This window comes from Peromyscus californicus, unplaced genomic scaffold (assembly GCF_007827085.1).
Source record: "Peromyscus californicus insignis strain IS unplaced genomic scaffold, ASM782708v3 Scaffold_21__1_contigs__length_65335640, whole genome shotgun sequence".
Taxonomy (NCBI): Eukaryota; Metazoa; Chordata; class Mammalia; order Rodentia; family Cricetidae; genus Peromyscus; species Peromyscus californicus.
Window position 1 is genome coordinate 58,431,125 of NW_026294514.1, and position 6,165 is coordinate 58,437,289.

At 45.5% G+C, this 6,165-nt stretch overlaps 1 long non-coding RNA gene across 1 annotated transcript; it reads right to left on the minus strand.

The window, feature by feature from the left end:
* Window positions 1-334: 334 nt before the first annotated feature.
* Window positions 335-2,646, minus strand: LOC128117406 (uncharacterized). Its single transcript, XR_008220804.1, has 3 exons — window positions 2,520-2,646; window positions 2,361-2,419; window positions 335-818 (listed from the first exon to the last, which is right to left on the minus strand). It is a non-coding gene; the product is annotated as an uncharacterized LOC128117406 (long non-coding RNA).
* Between the last annotated feature and the right edge of the window lie 3,519 nt (window positions 2,647-6,165).

The following is a 6,165-nucleotide window of genomic DNA, read 5'->3' on the forward strand; positions in this document are numbered from 1 at the left end:
CACGAGGGCCTTTTATCCTTGCTCTGGACCAAACTGAAAACATCTTTAGTCTTCCATTGTCTCATTCCAACTAGAAGATCTCCTTTCTTTGATCACACACAAGAACGTGAGCACACATGAACACTCACACACACACACATCACATACACACATATACATAAACACACACACATACACATAAACACACACACACATACACATAAACACACACACATAAACACACACGTACACATAAACACACACATACACATAAACATACACACACATAAACACACACATACACATAAACATACACACACATAAACACACACACACACACACACATAAGCACACACACACATGAACACACACACTGAGCCATTGTTAGTATCCTGCGATGTTCTTTCCTCGTCTACCTACCTAGAGAATGTATAAATCTCCACGTATTTGGAAGTACAGCAGGGTTCTTTTCTGAACAACATGATGGATGGATGAATGAGAAGAAGGAATGAGGGAAAGTAGGAAGAGAAGAAGAGAAAAGAGAAAAACAGAATAGACTAAGGAATTTATTTCCCAGATCTCCATAGTAATTTCGTCTTGCAGACCACCTAGCCACCGGGATTAGGCATCCCCTACAAAAGGCAATGAGCATGTGCTGATTTTGCACCTGTCCCCTAGCAGCACCCCCAGCCATGGATCCCATTACACCGTGATCTCCCAACAGCTGCCCAGTGCCAACAACCAGGCACCCCACATAAACGGAGGTGGAAGGTCCTTTGCTCCTTGACTGATCTCAGGATGTGTGACTGCTCCGATGTTTTCCTTCTCATTCCTGGGTCCTTATGTCGAGGAAATTAAAAAGAAAGAAAAATGCTTAACAACTGTGTCCACACACCCCTTCTTAACAACCGCACTCCCAGCACATGGCTTTCAGTATGACTTCATGAGTCAAGCCTGTGACTTCAAGATGTTGATCCAGATTGCTTGAAGTGTACTGACCCACACCGACCTGGCGTTGCTGGCCACGGTCTCTTATTATAAACCAAGGGTGTGAAAGCAGATGCCTCCACCACCACCAACCTCTACCTACCCTATCTGGATTCAATAACCATGGAGAGTGAGGATGCTGGAGTATGCCCCGAGACAGCCTCTGCATTTCCTTAATCCCCCACCTCCACTGTATTCATACACAACTGTAGTTTCAACTACCTGGTTCTCCTTCAAAACTTTATATAGTAGTCATGGTAACTCATTTTAAAGTGTCGTTTTGTGTAGAAATCTGGCTCCAGATTAAATGGTAAAGGGTTTTATTTTGTGGCATGTTTTGTTTTCAGTAATAAGGGTCATAAAAAAATCAGGTAGTGCCTGGGGAGATGGCTTGGTGGGAGACAGTGCTTGCTATGTGAACATGATGATCTGAGCTCAAATTCCCAAGATGCTTGCCCAAAGTCAGGCATGGCTGCACTTGTGCCTGTAACACCAATGTTGTGGGAGTGGAGATTGAGGCTTGCCGCTGCCAGCCTAGCTCCAGGTTCGATGGGAGACCATGTCTGAGGGGAATAAGAGGGAACATGATAGAGCAGGACTCTTTGTGCATGTGTGTCCAGCACACACACACACACACACACACACACACACCAGGTAATTCTTTCCTACCTGTGATCAGGTAGTGAGGGGGTGTCTAACCTAATGCAGCCAAAAATAGTGGTGAATATGGCTCCAGACAAATTTACTTGAAACAATGTCATAATATGAACACGCATGCCATACACATTGCTGTGAAAACTGGATTATGAGCTTCTGAAGTGGAGTTCCTTACATTAGATCTTACGGTAAGAGCTCTCCAAAAGCATGAACGAATGAGTAAGGGTGTGAATGAATGAATAGATAGATAGATAGATAGATAGATAGATAGATAGATAGATAGATAGATAGATGATAGGCAGTCATGTCAAAGCATGACATGGCCAAGTGTGAACTATAAGAAGTATTTCTTTTCCCACCATCTAAGACACATAATATTAAATTGCTGCCTCACTGATTATTTTTTGCGGCGCTCTTGCCCCCAAGGAAAAGTCACGACACACGACAGAATCCACTAACTAGAGTTTCATCAAGACAAAGAGAAAGGGATAGACGTGATCAGGCCTATGGAAGGACACGTGCAAGAAAGAGAAAGCAAGGACACGTAAGGAACATGGAGCCTGCCTTATAAAGACCAGGACACACCTGCGCACACAGGCCCACGTGGCTATTCCACGCATGAGCATAGATCACACGGTCATGTCCGCGAGACTACATGACCCATGTGACCATGGGGCATGGGTCATGTAGGACGTATGACTTGGAAATGATTAGGCAGAGATGACAAAGTGTCTCACCCGGCTTGCACAACTGTGAGGGCATGGTTGGAATTCCTATCACTCACCATGCTAGGAAGCTGAAAGATAATACAATAAAGACTTGTATTATGAATATTGCTGACTTTACTCCGCATGCATCATGGAGACATCCACTCACACTACTGGGAAACTACTGACCTGACCGGAAGTGTCTGAGGAAAGTTGACAGCATGCATCAACCAGCGAAGCAGTCAGCCTTTCTTACGCTGCATTCCGGGGCTAACACCAGCTCTGCAGAGTTTCCCCCATGTCCTCTGGCAAATCACCCTTGGTTTCTCCCAGCTCACAGTGCAGCATCTCTGTACCCACACCTACGTAACCAGCTCAGAGTGCAGCATCTCTGTACCCACACCTACATAAGGAGATTGCACAAGAAAAAGGAAATGGATTTTCCAGAAAATTCTATGGTTTTCTCTACCATAAACAGGAAGCAATGCAATCGGAATTTTGACATAGCATGACTCACTAGAGTAGAAAGCAGGGTCCAGGGATGAACACATAAGTCATACACATGCATGTGTGGAAGAGACCCAGCAGTAGGGATGCCTGAGTCAGAAATGGAAGCATGTTCTGGGAAGAAGTATAAAGCACCACCATGTGTTAGCATAACAATCATCTTAATGATATTTGGCAGCAACTTGATTATCATAAACCATGTCCTGTTCTGGCCTTCAAAATGAAGGTCACTGTGGAAAAGTTGGTTCAGAGGGAGGCTAACAAAATGGACAAATGTTTAGAAAACAAGACAAATGGGGCAACCGTGTTTTGCTTTGTTGAATGAGTGAAGGACTCAAAGCATCCAGCGTGGAGAAAAGAGCAACACTGGACAGTTGTAAAGTATTGTTTTTTTACTCTTCAGGGAACAGAGACTGAAAAACATACATCAGCCTCTGGCACTTAGGTCATGCTTTAGACATTAATTATTAGAGACTGGGGTTCAAAGTTCTTAGCTATTTAACCAGACTTTAAAGATTCCATCAAAATCCCCTGAGGTCTTCTGTTGGAAACTAGGAAGGCCTTGGAGGGGTCACTATTATATCCACTGACACCTCAACACTGGGACTATTCACTTGTCTTGCTTAAAAGGGCTTGATATGCTTCTCACACATCCCCACAGACATTCACTAGCACCTCACAAAGCATTGCTGCTACTTGACTGGACTCTAGGAGGGCTTCAAGGGTATAAAACATTATCTCAACCTAAGTGCCATCAAGATCGGGCATGGTGGGGCAGGGGAGATGACTGAGTCAGAAATATGCTTGCTACACCAACATGAAGACCTGAGACTGGATCCCCAGGGCTCACATGAAACGGCTGGACATAGTCAGGCTTGGTGGCACATGCCTTTAATTCAAGCATTTTGGAGGCAGAGACAAGCAGATGGCTGTGAGTTTGAGGATAGCCTGGTCTACACAGTAATTTCTAGGACAGACAAGACTTCATCATGAGACCCTGTCTTAAAATAACAAGGTGGAGGGTTGCTGAGGAATGACACTTGAGGTTGACTACCGACCTACACACACACACACACACACACACACACACACACACACACACACACACACGCACGCACGCACACACACACACACACACACACACACGCACACACGCATGCATACACACGCATGCATACACGCATGCCCACATACATATGCAGTCATGTGCACATGCACACACATACACATCGACACAGACACCTGTGTGGCTGCCCCAAGCCCTATGCAGCCTGAGGGATGGAGTGCCGATGACACACAGGTATGGACTCTAGTCCTGGCTTGGGCAGGACTCTACTTTTCAGCGAACTTCAGTTTCTCTCTGTGAAAAGTCAGAAAGGATGACCTACTGCTTAGCAACCAAGACAACAGTCTATCTGATTGCCTACTATGGTTTAACGAGGTCTCTGTAAGGCCAAGCAATGACTGAGCAAGTCCTCAGCATCAGACAATTTTCTAAGGTGGATTCCAGGCAATGCTCCGGATTCACGTTCTCCTCGATCACGTAAGCAACATGTCCAGGCTCTTTAGAGTTAGTGCTGACTGGGCATGCCTGCCAAAGTGCAAAACCCAGCATCCAAGATTACAGAGAGTGGGAGGAAGAGAACGTTCATGCTGCCCTGAGAGTGGTAGTCTAGGCATTAGCTCTTAATGGCTTGGGTAGTAGAGTATCCAGTAACATGACATTAACGGCTAAAACATAGGACCCTGTAACTGATCACTACAGAATATACTGCCAATCTTCAGACTTCGAGTCATCGATTAAGGGAAACATCTAACTGTCTGCACATACTGTTTTCACAAATAAGATTGCCGTTATCTACAAGTTGGGTGAGATGCGGTAAGATTTGCTGTGCCAGGGGGCTTTTCCTACCCTTTCCACCACAGGAGCAGAAGGCCTGTTCTCCTTTCCTGTGGTGGTTTTAACAGCCCAAGCCCCAGCTCTCCTGCCTGAACCTGTACAGGTTCATGTACAGAACCTCATTCTTTAACCCAGGGGTATGACAGCAATGTTCAGTGAGCAAAGTTGAAAGTCCCAAACGAAGGGAGGTGTGTCACGAGCATGCACAGGGACAATTGAAAGTGCCAGGTGAGGGGCACCTCAGATTTCAGGCCGGCTGTGTCTGAGAAACAGAAAGAGTTCTGCTTTGGGGAGCGGATCGTTGCTTGTGGGGGGAGGGGGCAGACAGAACAAGAGACAAGGCACCTCAGGAACCATGGGGGTGTGTTTCCAGCTGGCTCTCATTTAGGAAAAGCAGCTGGCACTTGGTAAATCATCTAAGCCATGGAAACAAAAGCCTCTGCCAGGGTTTGGGCCTTCCAGGAAGGGGAGGGGCTCCTTTGAAAGGCCATTGAGTGCTTGTGCCCACAGATGAGAGGCCTGCTCAGGTTCCCTCAGACCCTTCAGAAAGCAAGAGCCAATTGCCTTTCACCCTTGAGGTTTAAAAGCTTATACTGGCAATCCCAGGTCATGATTCTTGGTTTCTCAAGGACCTTTTGATAGTGATGTTATCGTCAAGCATTTTGTTTGGAGTCTAGGTGCAATTGCTCACTGGAATTGCCTCTGTCTTCTTCAGCAATAGTTTCCTATCCTAAGGAGGAGTCGTTCATCCAGAGGCTGCAGTTTGGAAGGAGGAAGAAGAGCCAGTGTTTCATTGACGCTGGTTGTAAAATGAAGTTGGAGTGGTACCATTCCACACTAATCAGAATAATGAGGTTTAAAAAAATGGAGCCATTTCCTGCCCACTCTGGGTGCCCATTATCCTATGCCAGTTGACAAAGAAATGCTTGGGAAGTTGGAAGTGCATGAAACAGTCACGGGACCTGAGGCCGAAGTCAATAGGTCGTTGTTCATTTCTGAGTTCAATTGCACGAGCAGGGGGCATTTAATGAGACACAAATTACAGCTCCTATTAGTGAGCGTTGAAAATGATGCTGGAAATGAGTCCTTGTGCGCAAGGAGGGCAGAGAGCTTCTTCAGTGTTATTAAACTCAGTATTTAAAATTAAGACCAAATGCCCGTAAACGACGCATCTTCCTTCCTAGTGGTTTGTTCTTTCAATGATTCAGTCAATGTGAGATTAGGTTTCAAGTGTCCCTAGAAAGCTGTAAGGAAAATGAATGCCACGATCTTTAGGGGATTTAGTTTCACCCAAGGTACGCTGAAATTTTCTTTTTCTACAGACAGTATCTCTTGTCAATATAATATGGTTAATGGCCAGGAATGCTGCCCCATGATGCTCTGGGCAGGTTTTCACTCCCTCTGCCCCCGACACATTGAGTTTAACTT